General features: G+C 39.4%; 1 long non-coding RNA gene across 1 annotated transcript in view; it reads right to left on the bottom strand.

The window, feature by feature from the left end:
- Positions 1–14,813, bottom strand: part of LOC117093859 — a 33,900-nt gene extending 19,087 nt beyond the window's left edge. Inside the window, exon 1 of the long non-coding RNA XR_004441282.1 lies at positions 14,629–14,813. This is a non-coding gene — a long non-coding RNA (uncharacterized LOC117093859). The remainder of the gene's footprint in view (positions 1–14,628) is intronic.
- Between the last annotated feature and the right edge of the window lie 258 nt (positions 14,814–15,071).

Raw genomic sequence — 15,071 nt, 5'->3', positions numbered from 1 at the left:
CTCCCCCAAATTAAGGGCATTTACTTTCTGATTATAATATGTGCCCAAAAGCTAAGAACTTGGAAGATTTCGACAAGGAACTAAAGACATGATGAGCAACAATACTGGGAGAGCCTGTATTTTTCAAACTGGGGAGAAGGCATCCTGAGCTAACATCTTTGGAACGCTCAAAGCCTCAGAACAGCCCGGCACATCTTCCTGGAGGGACACTTTTAGTCCATACGTTGGGAAGAAAAATATATAAATTTTAATTAAAATATACATAGTCCTGTTATATAATAAAATGGAAAACACATTTTTTAAAGATGAAACCTAAGCCTTCAAAATAATGCGCTTATTCAGGATCCTTGACTATTCCCAGAGCTGACTTGACTGTGGAGGGGTGATCTGTGCTCTAGGGTATTAAGGGGGGAAGGTTGGGAAGCATAGTTCTTGTAAACCAGGGTCACAGACAAAGAGGCCTAAAGAGCAAAGCAGGCCAGGTGAGGACCCAAGCAGGCAGGACCTAGGAGCCCATCTGCTGGGGAGAGCATGGCTCAGCTCTGGTTGGAGAACTATAGGCCCAGTGTGGCCTCGCTTCCTAATTTTCCAGTTATGTGTAAAATCCTGATTTTTTTAAATGAAAAAAAAACCTATATTTTTAAACTAAGATAATGGAAAGAACACAGTTTAGCCCAAACTGAATGCTGGAATCAGTGAGCAAGTCACACACTGTAGTGTGATCCGCTCGTCACATGCATTCTCTCTCCCTCAGGAAGTACCTCTCATGCCACAGTCAGGAGCAGACTTGTTGCAAGCTGTAGAGATCTTTGGAAAGCAGTATTATTAACCCCAGCAGCAATAGAAAGAGCATTTTCTTGGGCAGGGCATGGTGGCTCTCACCTGTAATCCCAGCACTTTGGGAGGCCAAGGCAGGCAGATCACTTGAGGTCAGGAATTCGAGATCAGCCTGGCCAACATGGTGAAACCCTGTCTCTACTAAAAATACAAAAATTAGCCTGGAGTGGTGATGCATGCCTGGAATCCCAGCTATTCTGGAGGCTGAGGCAGGAGAATCACTTGAACTCCTGAGGCAGTTCAAGTGAACTCAAGAGGCAGAACTCAAGAGGCAGAGGTTGCAGTGAGCTGAGATTGTGCCACTGCACTCCAGCCTGGGCCATAGAGTGAGACCTTGTCTCAAAACAAAAACAAAACAAACAAACAAAAACAAACAAACAAACAAACAAAAAGCATTTTTGTGGATCCCAGAATAGATTGCAGGTCAGGTTCAATCCCAAGGTTAAGAATCCCAACTTAGAAGCTCTAGGTTTGGAGTAAGAAGAAAATAATTGTCTATTCACCATATTTTAAAAAATCAGTGGGTATAAAAGTTTGGTTATGCTAGATGGGTAAATTATGGAGATTTGCTGTACAACATAGCGCCTATGGTTAGCAATATTGTTCACTCAAAATTTGTTAACAGGGTGGATCTCATGTTAAGGATTCTTATCACAGGTCAGGCACAGTAGCTCATGCTGTAATCCCAGCACTGTGGGGGGCCAGGGTGGGTGAATCATTTGACCCCAGGAGTTTGAGACCAGCTTGGGCAACTTGGTGAGACCCCGTCTCTACAAAAACTACAAAAAAAAAAATTAGTTGGGCATGGGGGCTCATGCCTGTAGTCCCAATTAATCAGGAAGCTGGAGTGGGAGGATGGCTTGAGTCTAGGAGACAGAGTCTGCAGTGAGTTGAGATCACGCTCTGCGCTCTAACCTGGGCAACAGAGTGAGACCCTGTCTCAAAACAAACAAGTAAAGAGTTCTTACCATAAAGAAGAAGGCATCATGGCAACTGCAGGAGATGTTAAGTGCACCTATTATCTTGATTTTGGGGATGGTATCACAGGTGTTTGCATATTTCAAACTCATCAAATTGTACACATTAAGCATGGGCACAGGGAGGGGAACATCACACACCGGGGTCTGTCGGGAGGTTGGGGGAAAAGAGAGGGAGAGCATTAGGACAGATACCTAATGCATGCAGGGCTTAAAACCTAGATGATGGGCCGATGGGTGCCGCAAACCACCACGGCACATGTATACCTGTGTAACAAACCTGCATGTTCCGCACATGTATCCCAGAACTTAAAGTAAACTTTTTTTAAAGTACTTTTTTTTGTGTATTCATTATATTTCAATACAACTGTAAGAATTGCTATCTAATTATAATATATTGGATACTATTTTTTAAAAATAAAGGATAATTTATAATAACTGCCCCCCTAAAAATCAAACAAAAAACCCCAAACACTCTACCACACTAGGGCTATTTATCAATTCTTGAATGAATTGTTTTCTTAAAATAATCATTCTGAAGATGTCATCTTGGTTCATTTAGTATTTTCATACCATCATGTTTATTTTGTAGAAATGTCTACCTATAATCCCCCATTGTTTTTCCAGAAGTACCCAACCCTCAGATTTTAGGGAAAGGAGGAAGTAGAAAGAAATTCTGAAATAATGACCTGGTCTCTGCCTGATAAACTCTGGCACTCTAATAGGTGGGATATACGTATAGAAATCCACACCAGGGATTGCAAGGCCTGTGATGCATCCACCTTTGTACCAAGCCCTGTGCTGCCTCTGGGGTGATGCAGCAGGCGATCTGAAACATCTCGAATGAATGGGAGGCTTCACCCCTGACTGGAGCAGTGAGCTGCTGGGTGCTGAATTATGAATCAGAAAGTGAGGGCAGCGCAGTCCTGACCAAAGTGATGTCAGGGATGGAGAAGATGCCCTTTCCAGATGTCCAGTGGGGGTTCACTGGTGGGTAGAGGTGGGTCACAGAAGGAGCCCAGGGGAAAAACAGCAGGGTCGCTGGCTCCAGGCTGTCACTCTGGCTGGTGAGCCCTCTTTGACTCTAGAGCCTCATCTGTTACTGGAGACAGTAATGACTACCCCATCCTCCCACCCGTGTCTGTCTTGAGGCTTTTGGTAGGATTGGTTTGTTTTTTCACTGATTGGTTCATTCATTCATTCATTCATTCATTCACTCAATAAATACATATAGATACCTCCTATGGGCCAGGCCCTGTGCCAGCAACCTGGGGGTATAGGGTGAACAGAATAAGCAGGATTTTTGTCCTTATGCTCTAGAGTGGAGGCAGAGCATGCATTACTAAGAAAACACATCAGATCATTTCAGACGGAGGGAGTAGAACCTTGCAGTGGGTGGTCAGGGAAGTTCTCTAAAGACGTGACATGTGAATTGAGATCTCAATGACAAGAAATGTGTGAGGCCCTGCAAGAAGTGCATTTTTAGTAGAGCTAGTGAATGTGCAAAGGTCCTAGGGCAGCAATGAGTCTGACAAAATTGGGGAACAGCAATCCATCCTTTGTGTCTGGAGTTGAGCTTCACTCATCTGAAGTCACCCTCAGGGCAGAATGGGATGAGGTAGTTGGGGGCAGGGAGCAGAGAGGCAGCCAGGGACACAGCCAATGCTGACCCCTGTTCACAGCATCTGGGCTTGAGGAGGCAGTTGACAGAGACTAGGTGCTGCCCTCTAGGAATCCACAAGCTGAGCAGGGAGGTGCATCCCAGAGTTATCAGATGGCAAGATGAGGTCTCTGCAGGATATCTGAGGGACAAGAGGCTCTTGAAGGAAGACGATGAATTTGCAGAGAAGCAGAGGATGGGAACTGCATGTCCAAGACATGGCCTGGAAAGTCTAGGGAACCAAGTCAGCCGTTGGTGTGGCCGGACCTGCAGCTGGATGCACAGGAGGGGCTGCAGGTAGGAGAGGAGGCCAGCAGGGAGTGGTAACAGATGAGGCAGAGAAACAGAAGAGTCAGTGGAAGGACTCAAGCCTAATCTGCGGGGCTCCCCATCAGGGCTGAGCTAGTAGCTACAGCGGCCCATGGTTTCCAGAGTGGCCAGGCAGAGAGCCCCAAGGATCCTTTATCAGACAGAGGACAGCTACCTAGAGACCTCCTGGACCTCGACTTTCCACCCAGAACAGGAAATTTTAACATCCCCAACGATGCAGACAGCTGGGCCAGCACCACGACAAAAGCCAGGTGAGTACCGGCCCATGGCTGACCCTGGCCTATAGATTTGTATGTTCTGCAAAAGCAGGTAGGATCTCATTGTCAGCAGCTGTCACACTTGCACTACCTCACCACCACCTCCAGGCCAAAAGCCAGTCTCCAGGCACCTGGGTGGGCTCCTTGAGTGTGCCACTGCTTTTTTTTTTTTTTTCTGAGATAGAGTCTTGCACTGTCCTTCAGGCTGGAGTGCAGTGGTGTGATCTCGGCTCACTGCAACTTCTGCCTCCTGAGTTCAAGCAATTCTCATGCCTCAGTCTTCTGAGTCGCTGGGATCTCAGGCACGCACCACCACGACCAGCTAATTTTCATATTTTTAGTAGAGATGGGATTTCACTGTTGGTCAGGTTGGTCTCGAACTCCTGATCTCATGTGATCCACCCACCTCAGCCTCCCAAAGTGCTGGGATTACAGGCATGAACCACCGTGTCCAGCCTAACCACTGCCTTTTCCTAAAACTGTTGCTGTATGCCATCGTCTTATTTAGTCTTCCTATTAATTTGTAAGGTAAACACAGTTACCACTATTTCATGCAAACAAGCAGGCTCAGAAATGCCAACTGGCTTGTTCCAGGTTTCACAGTTAAAAGGTAATGGAGCTGGTGTTATAGGACTCATGTCTTTGGGGTGCACAAGGCAGTTTTAGGGGCTACAAAGATACTATGATTTATCCTACGTTTTCCTGAAAGGAGAGCTGGAGCCCAGGGTTATGTGGAGGTGGCCTCCTTGGGAGATGGTTCTATGGAACAGGGGTAAGGCACTAAAGGAGATAAAATCATTCTATTCGGTATTTATCCAAAGGAAAGAATATGAGTATGTCAAAGGGATACCTGGATCCCCATATTCACTTCAGCACTATTCACAATTGCAAAAATATGAAATTAACCTAAGTGTCCACTCATGAATGAATGGGTAAAGGAATAGTATTCAGCCAGTAAAAATAATGAAATCCTGTTCTTTGCTGCAACGTGGATGGAACTGAAGGCCATTCTGTTAAGTGAAATAAGCCAGGTACAGAAAGACAAGTATCACATGTTTTCACTCATATGTGGGAGGTAAAAAGTTGATCACATGGCATTAGAGGGTAGAATGATAGTCACCAGAGGCTGGGAAGGGTGTGGGGGCTGTGGGCAGGGCAATGAAGAGAGGTCAGTAAATGGGTACAAACATACAGTTAGAAGAAGTAAGTTCTAGCATTTGATAGCGCGGTAAGGTGACTATAATCAACAAGAATATATTGTGTATTTCAAAATAGCTAGAAGAAAAGATTAGCAATGTTCCTAACACCAAACAATGATAAAGATGCAAGGTGATGGCTGTGCTAATTACCCTGATTTGATCATTACACATTGCGTGCCTGTATTAGAGTATCACATGTACCTCATAAATATGTGCAATTATTATGTATCAATAAAAATAAATAAATTCCATTTTAATTTTTAAAAAAAAGCAGAAAGGAGAGAAGGCTGATTCAAGAGCAGCCCAGCAAAGTGTCCTGAGGGCAGGAAGCAGGAATGTAGGTTGGGGACTGGGTGGGGATATTTAGATCAACTTGCACAGTACAGGAGGAAAAGGCTGGCCAGAGACTTAAAGCTGAGGCACAAAGTAGCAAATGACGTAGATTCCATGATGAGAAAATTACCCCTCAACATTTTTCATTCCATCCTGAGGCTCTCTGTTCAGTGATACCTATCTCAGAGCTGGGGCATGGGACTGAATTTAGCTACAATTTATAAATAATGTTTAATCATTGTATTTATTGAACTGTTGTTTCCTATTTATGTCTAATAATAGGGGCTTCCCATTGGTGATCATTGCAGAATGTTTCTTTTAACAACACAGGTCCAGCATGGAACCTCAGGCCTGTAATCCCAGCGCTTTGGGAGGCTGAGGCTGGAAGATCACTTGAGCCCAGGAATTCGAGGCTGTAGTGAGCTACGATGGCGCCACTGTACTCCAGCCTGGGAGACAGAGTTAAGACCCTGTCTCAGAACAAAACACTAACAAAAAAAACCACACTTGGTTCTGTAAAAGAGGTAAGTGGACGCAATGAAAATATAATTAGTGGGGAGTAGAGGGCCCAGAGACATGGTGGATGTGGTCAAAAGAGACCCAGGAACGGCAAGAAAGCAAGTGAAGGCTGTGGCTCTGTCCTGCACTCATTGCTCCCTGTGGACACCCTGATCCTGAGTGCAAGCCTGGTCCAATCAGGCCGTCTCCTCCAAACAAGGGCTGCTTGTATTAATGACGGTGACAGCAACAACGACTACAGTAATAACAATAAGCATCATAGCAGAAATCATCATGTCCGATTTAAGTCTCTTGTTTGCCAAATGCTGTCACATCCATTATGGCATCTGAAGGGGAACTCTGCGTCTGCACCTTCCGCAGAGGCCACTTGGGCTAGGTAAGCCCTGGAAACCAGGCTGGACTCAGTGAACAGCTATGAATTGACTGATTGATTGATTGATTGTAAACACTTATAAGAGGCCATGGGGGGAAGGCAGCCTTCCATGAGTTCTGTTTGCTCATTAGAAACTAGTGACTGTAAGGGTACTATTGCCTTTAACTGATTAATGTACATCTACTGCTCTGGACTGACAGCCTCATGAGGGCAGGGTCTCTTCCTGGTCCCAGTATACAGCAGGGGCTCAGCAAATGCTGAAGCATGAATATTACCGCTTTTAAAGAGGATTTCTTCCTTCCACGATGTCTTGTGAGGATGCTCAGTGAAGGAGAGGGACTCCGAGCTGCAGGAGTTCCTTCCCTGATAGCCAGGCCCTGGTGCCTGGCAGATTGTTGAGCATGTTAAATGCACCCATGATTACGACAAAGCTCTGGACAGCTTAAATCACTGCCAAAAACTGAGACCTTGGTTGTGTGTCATGATTGTCTTATTACTACTGTCAAGTCACATTGTGAAATGATAAGCTCATTTAACCAGCACGAATTCAGCAAAATGCAGTTGTAGAGGGAGAAGAGCAGAGAAAAATTTTCACATCCCACCCTCCCTTCTCTGATGACACCTCTTTGCTAAATTGTGCACCCTTCATCCGCTCCTTGGAGGTTTGTCCATGAAGGTCACCTCCAAGGAGGCTTTGGTCCTGCCCACAAGCTCCATCAAATTTGGCATTCTGAACTTGCGGGTGTGGAGGGGCCACTCTGTGGGTCCTGCTTCATCCTGGCTTTCCCTCTGACCTGGAGCCTGTGTGCACGGACACACCACCCAGCCAGTGTAACTCAGAGGCTGGCCCAGGCAATCAGGCCCTGTCTCCTCTCCCTTTCTTTCTACAGCCGTTGATGGATCCCACAAAACCTACTGGGGCTGTGCTGCCTCTTTGCACTTGGCCTGGAAACAGAGCCCTCACCCTTCTGGTTTCCCTTCCTTCACTCCTCCCAGCTTTAACTCAGACTGTTTTCCAATCTGGCAGCCCACACTCCTGGGCCCTTCATTGTCTCTCTCTCTCCTGAATCTGTCCTTTGAGACTTGCCCCTGCTGTAGGGCCTAGGCTTCTGGAAAGTTACAGTCAGAAAAGACTCCTTTCTTTGCCTGCTTTCTGCTGCTATATTCTGCCCAGGGCCTACGAGATAGAAACAAAATGAACTGAGGGATAAATGAAAGGGAGGAAGAAAGGGGAAGATTCGTTACTATTTTAGAATATTATCCCACTACTCTTCTCAGCTATAATGCATTATCTCATTAAGTTTCATTTTTACTCCCATTTTATAGATTAGTAAACCAAGGGTTGGTGGGGCTAAGTGGCTTCCACAGGGTTATGATTAGTGTATTACAGGCCATTATTTACACCTAGGTGTGTCTGAACCCAGAGCTTACTTCACAAGTGCATTAGCCTATCCATCCCTCCAGAAGAAAGCTAGCAGCTCAGGAGAAGAGGCAGCCAGCTGGGTCAGGAAGTAAGAAAATAAGGTAGTTCTGAAGCCCCCAATCTCCAGCAGGCATCCTACATGGTGTCTGCAGACAAAAACCACTCACCACTTAAGTTCAACACTTGAAGTTTGCAGAAACAAGTTTCCTTAGTAACCTAGTCTTTGTGATTTGAGGAGCTCACATAAAGTACAACTGATTTTTGGTTTAATTTCCTTCTTGGAAAAGAATCAGTTATGTCTGTTGGTGTTGACACAGATGGGCATCCTTGTTTAGCTGCTGTGGTTCATTTTGACATCTGCTATTGTTTCCTGGTGTCACAGAGGGCCAGACTATGAGCAGCAAGCAATGAGTTTGCTCAGAGCTGGGAAACTGTTCACTTTTAGCTCTCTACTCCTGACAACCTTTTCCTGGTGTTTGGCCTACAAGGGAGACTGTGTCCCCTTGCTTCATGTGTGCCAGCTATGGTGGGGCATGCATATCATGCTTTATTTTACTTATTCCTCATATCAAGCTTGTTATTTTACAGACAACTTTACCATGACACTGAGGAACAGATATGTAAAGTGATTTGCCTAAGATTACATAGTGAGTAAGTAAGAAAACCAGGATTTGATCCTGTTCTCTATGATTAGAGGCCAGGCCATTTTCTTAGTTTGGACTTTCACATTAAAAGTTAATAATAAAAGTAATTAAATATATAAGAACAATAGCAAAAAGCAAGGAAAGAAATGCAAGTATACTGTTCTAAGATTCTTATAAAGTATGTTAAGTGGCATGATAGTATTTGAAAGTAAATTGATAAGTTAAAAAAGGTATGTTGTAAACTTTAGAAAACTAAAATACAAAATGGTAGTGGAAATAAAAGGTAGTTAAAAAATAATCCAAAAGAAGACAGAAAAAAAGAACAAATGGGAAAATTGAAAAACACACAGCAGGGTGATAAATTTAATCATACTAAAAATTACACTAAATGTAAATGGTTTAAATATTTTGATTAAAAAATCAGCTTGGATATAAAAACAAGACTTATCTAAAAGAAATGCATTTTAAATATAGGGCACAGAGAAGACAAAAGAAAAAGAATGCCGACGTGTTCTTCAACAAATAAGTGAATAAACAAACTGCAGTATAGCTATCCAATGAAATAAGCCTACTCAGCAATAAAAAGAAATGGGCTATTGATTTATACAAAATGAACAAATCTTAAGTGTATTTTGCTAAATGAAAGAAGTCAGACACAAAGTTTACTTATTTTCTGATTCTATTTATATAATATTATAGAAAAGACAAAATTATGAGTACAGAAAACATATCAGGGATTGCAAGGAGTTAGGGAGTGGGGAGGGGTTGACTATAATGAGATACAGAAGAAAATGTTTAGAATGGATGAAACTATTCTGTATGATTCTTGGGTGGTAGACAGATGGCACTGTTTTTGTATATCAAAATCCACATAACTATACACTATAAAGAAAACTCTACAGTATGTAATTTTCTTTAGGAAGTCAACCAGGATATCGAAAGATCCCAGGATGGAATGTGGACCTTGACAAATGAATCTAACTCTGTTACAAATATGACATAATGTCACCACTGGGATGAAGAAAAAAGGTGCTGACCTAAATAAAAACAACAACAAAAAACTATATATAAACACAGTACCTTAGGTAGCAAATTTGCTTCTCACAGGGATATAATGTAGCAATTATGAAACTACTGTACATATAAAAATTAGTAATTTATAAAAAAAGGAAGCCAAGTTTCTCACTGTTAGAGAAAGAAATTACAAATAAACAAGGTGTTGGGAAAAGGGACAAATGTTTGAATAATTTTATACAATAAACATTATATATATGTGTATATACATGTATATCTATTTATATATGCATATTTTAACATAAAATTATAGGTATGTGTGTGTATGAGTATGTGTATATGTGTGTGTATATGTATGTGTATGTGTGTGTATGTGTATGTGTGTGTATGTGTATGTGTATACATACATACCTATAACTGTATAACTTTACATATAAATACTCTCTCCCCTCCAGGAAGTATAACTTAATTCCTTAATTCTGGGAACTTGGTGACTCACTTCCAATGAATACAGTATGAAAAAAAAATAGTAACTTTACAGTGAAGAGACCTGGCAGACTTAACAAAACGATCAAAGTTAACATCTGTAGTGTCATTTTTATCATTCCCACCCCTAAAAGATGTGATAAGGACACTTCATGTTCTATAATCCCAGTATAAGAGAATATGTCAGACAAACCCAAATTGAGAAACAGTCTACAGAATACCTGGCTAATACTTTTTAGATGCATAAAGGCAATGACAAACAATAAAAATACCAAGAAATCTTCGTGAACCAGAGGAGACTAAGGATACATGATAACTAAATACACATGTGGACTCTTGGATAGAATCCTGGAACATGAAAGGAAATTAGTAGCAAACCTGGGGAAATCCAAGTAAAGAATGTGCTTTAGTTCATAATAATTTACCAATGTTAATTTCTTAATGTTGACAAATGTACCATAGTTGTTTAAGATGTTAACATTAGGGAGAGATGAGTGACAGTTAAGCAGGGAATCTCAGTACTATCTTTGCAGTCTTCTGTAAATCCGAAATTATTCAAAAAATTTTAAGTAAAAGGATGAAAAAATCTACACCATATAAACACTAATCAAAACTAAGCTGGGGGTAGCTATATTAGTATCAGAGAAATATACTTCAAAGAAAAGAAAATTGCCAGTGATAATGAAGTACATTTCATAAGGATAAAGGGATCAATTTATCAAGAAGTTATAACACACCTAAATGCTAAATGCATATATACTTCATAAAGCTTTAAATTACATTAAAACAAAAACTGAAAGAACTGAAAAGAGAAATGGAAGAATCAGCAATCATTTTTCGAGATTACAACATTCATCTCTCAGTAACTGAAAGAATACACAGACAAAAAGCAACAAAGATACAGAAGATCTGAATACCACAATCACAGTGGTGTGCTAGAACTAGCTTGCACTGGCTAGTGAAAGCAATTTGTATACTTCTCTTCCCAACTCCACATTTGGTGACAGCACATTGTTAGCTTAAAATCAGCCATGACAAGAATGCATATACCACAGAAGGTATCAAATACTATATATCAGGACTTTTTCTTTCCAGATATTCAGTTAAGCATTTACCAGAACACCACCGTCCATTAACCAAAACTGAGTGACATTTAGGGACATTAGAGAAAATCCTAAAATAGTAGAAAGCACATTTTTTTCATGTCTATATGGGTCATTCACGAAGGTAGCTCATATTCTGGGTCATAAAACAACCTTAAATAAATTTTTTAAAATTTAAGAAATAAGAAGTATATTCTCTGACCATAATGGAAATAACCTAGAAATCAATAACAGAAAGGTATCTAGAAAAACCACAAACATTTGAAAATTAAAAACATACTTCTAAAAATGCATGAGTTAAAAAAGAAATCACAGGAAAAATAAAACAACATTATGACCCAGAAATAGTATGAACTGAATTTTAAAAAATCAAAATGTGTGGGTTATAGATAAAGTGATAATTAAGGAAGTTTGCTATATTTAAAGCTTACATTAGAAAAGAAGAAAAAACTAAATTCAGTGATTGAATTTTTACTGAAGAAAATTTTTATTGAAGAAATTAGAAAACAAAGAGCCACTGAAACCCAAAGTGAGCAGGAAGAAAGAACATAAAAAAGATTGGATATTAATAAAATAGAAAAGAGATAATTGAGTAAATCTATGAAAACAAAATTTGGTTCTTCAAAGTATCAATAAATGAAGAAATTTTTACAAAGACTAATTAATAGAAAAGAAGGAGAAAAAGGAACACAGCAATTACCAGTATTAGGAGTTAAAGAACAGACATCACTACATATCCCACAGACACTGAAAGGATAATAAGGAGACATGAGAAATAACTTCGCATCAGCAAATTCAATAACTTGTAAGAAACTGTCAAATTTTTTGAGAGATACAAATTATCAAAGCACACTTAAGAAGTAAATAACCAGAATAGCCTTTTATCTATTAAAGAAATTGAATTCATCATTTGAAAACTTTTGACAAAGAAAATGTCAGGCCTAGTTTGCTTGAATGATGAATTCTAATGTCTATTTATAGAATAACAGTATCAGTTCTACACACTCTAGAAATTACAGGAGAAGAAATATATCCTCAATTATTTTACATAGCCAGCCTTAATCTGATACGAAAATAACACAAAGACATGACTATAAAACAGAACTACACATTAACGTGCCTTATAAATATTCATCCAAAAACCCCTAACAAATTTTAACAAATTAAATCCAGAAAAATACAAATAAAATAATATATCATGACTAAATGGGCTTATCCAAGGAACGGCAGACTAGTTTAACATTCAAAAGTTAATCAGTGCAATTTACCTTATTAATAAACTAAAAACCACAAACATTTACAGTAAATTGTGCTGTAACACTTGTTTTGAAATGTGAATTTATTTCAATGCAATTCACATGCTAAGAACAATTTGAATTTTGTGTTTTCTCATGCACAATTTTGCTATCAAGAAAAACTAGATGAATGCAAAAAACTGCACTGAGCTGAAATCAGCTATGTAGTAATATGTGGAAAACAGTGGTACCATTTTTATTAGGTTCTCATCTTTTCTTTTCTCGTGTGTGTCACTGATAAAGTTTTTTAGTGTGGTACCTGTCCCCCCAATTTTTTCATAAGCACTAAGGTTTTTCTTGCAAGGTTTTAAATAGTATAGCAGGAACTAATTGCAATAGTAGATACTGAAAAAGCATTGGACAAAATTGAGCAGCAATTCATGAATAAAAACTGTTAGCAAACTAAGAATATAGGGAACTTCTTCAACTAGATTAAGAGTATCTGTGAAAAACCTACAGCTAAGTTCATATTTAATGATGAAAGATTAAATCTTCCCCTAAGATTGGGAAAAAGGCAAGGAAGCCTGCTTTCACCACTTTGACTAAAGTTTACAGTAGAGGTCCTGTACAGGACAATAAGTCAAGAAAAATACAAGATACACAGATTATATGATAACCTATGGAGGAAATCCAAGAAATCTATAAAATAAGATAGAATTAATAAGTTGATTTAGCAATGTAGCAGAATATGTGGTCTAGACATAAAAATATACAACATGGGAGAGTGGGGATCGTTAATGGGTACAAAAATTAGTCAGAAACAATGAACAAGACCTAGTATTTTATAGCACAACAGTGTGACTACAGTAAACAAAAATTTAATTGTACATTTAAAAATAACGGAAAGAATGTAAGTGGGTTGTTTGTAACACAAAGGATAAATACTTGAGGGAATGGACACACCATTTTCTGTGATGTGATTATTATGAACTGCATACCTGTATCAAAATATCTCATGTACTCCATAAATAACCACATCTACTATGTACCCACAAAAATTAAAAATTAAAAAAGTATTAAAAATTAAAATGTACAACAAATTTTTATAAAGCACACTTTTAAAATACCTTTTGTAATAGTATCAAAAATATTAAACAGGAATAAAATAAGCGATGTGCAAGACATATTCTGAAAACTACAAATGATTACTGAGATAAAATAGAAAATACTTATATACATTGAGATGTATAGCATGCTGAAATAACCATATATGCACATGGAAAATATTAACTTCATTTCTTAGCTCACATTATACATAAAACTTAACATTTCTAGAAGAAAATAGATTTAAAAAATCCTGTGATCCTGGCCTAGGTAAAAATTGCTTACATAAGACACAATAAAACACAAACCATAAAAGATTAAAACTAATAAATGACTTATCAAAATTAGAACTTTTAGTCTTTGAAAGACACAGCTAAGAAAATGAAAAGACAAGCCACAAACTATTTGAAAAAGGACATATACCCAGAACATATAAGGAACTGGCACAACTCAAATATAAGAAGATAATCAATCTAAATGAGCAAAAGATTTGAACTGGCCTTTCACCAAAGAAAATATTATGGATGTCAATTAGGGACATGAACAACATCATTAGTTTCTAAGGAAATGCAAATACTACCACAATGAGACACTACTATACATACATAAGAATGGTAAAATTAGAAAGACTGACAATACCAAGTGTTGGTGAGGATGTGGAGCAATTGGAATGTTAAACACTACTGGCAGGAATACAGCCACTTTAAAAAATAGAAAGTTTCCTATAATGTAAATATCTATTTATCATATGGGCCAAAAATCTCACTCCTAGATATTTGTCTAAGATAAGTGAGAACATGATAACACAAAAACTTATACCTAAATGTTCATAGCAGCTTTACTCAGAATGGCCTTAAGTTGGAAGCTACTCGCATGTCTACAACTGGAGCATTGGCAAACCATTTTATGGTATATCCCTACAGTGGAATTCTACTCTGCAATGTAAAGAAAAACACACAGCAAATCAAACACACTACAAAATCAAACTAATCAAACACACAACAAAATGCCTAACTCTCAAAAGCATCATGCCAAGTAAAAGAAGCCAGACATAAGAAAGAAGCCAGTACATATTATACAATTCCACTTAGGCAAAATTCTAGAAAAAGAAAACTATAGTGACTCAATACTCACTAGAAGCTGTAGGAGATTGAAAGCGAAGGGCCAGGGGCATGAAAAAACTTTTTGGGGTGATGCATTCTAAATCCTGATTATTGTGGTGGTACTGAGGTAGGAGATAGGACTCGACTCCGAAGGTGGGGCTTGAACACTGGACCAAATTGAGAACTAGCTGAAACAGGGGAGGGGTGGAAGCAGCTTTCCTTGAGACATGCCTACCATTGTGCCATGTCAGTTTGCCATTGCCATGGCAACACTCCATGGGAACATCCTGCCCCTTTCCATGGCAATGACCCAGTGACCTGGAAGTTGCCACTCTTTTCCTAGAAATTTCTGCATAATCTGCCACATAATTTGCATATAATTAAAAGTGGGTATAAATGTGTCTGCAGAGGTGCCTCTGAGCTGCACTTCTAGGCACACAGTCTGTGGGGTGGCCCTGCTTTGCAAGGAGCAGT

This window comes from Trachypithecus francoisi, unplaced genomic scaffold (genome assembly GCF_009764315.1).
Source record: "Trachypithecus francoisi isolate TF-2019V2 unplaced genomic scaffold, Tfra_2.0 Lachesis_group12, whole genome shotgun sequence".
NCBI classification, from domain to species: Eukaryota; Metazoa; Chordata; class Mammalia; order Primates; family Cercopithecidae; genus Trachypithecus; species Trachypithecus francoisi.
This window is presented reverse-complemented; position numbering and strand designations above follow the sequence as displayed.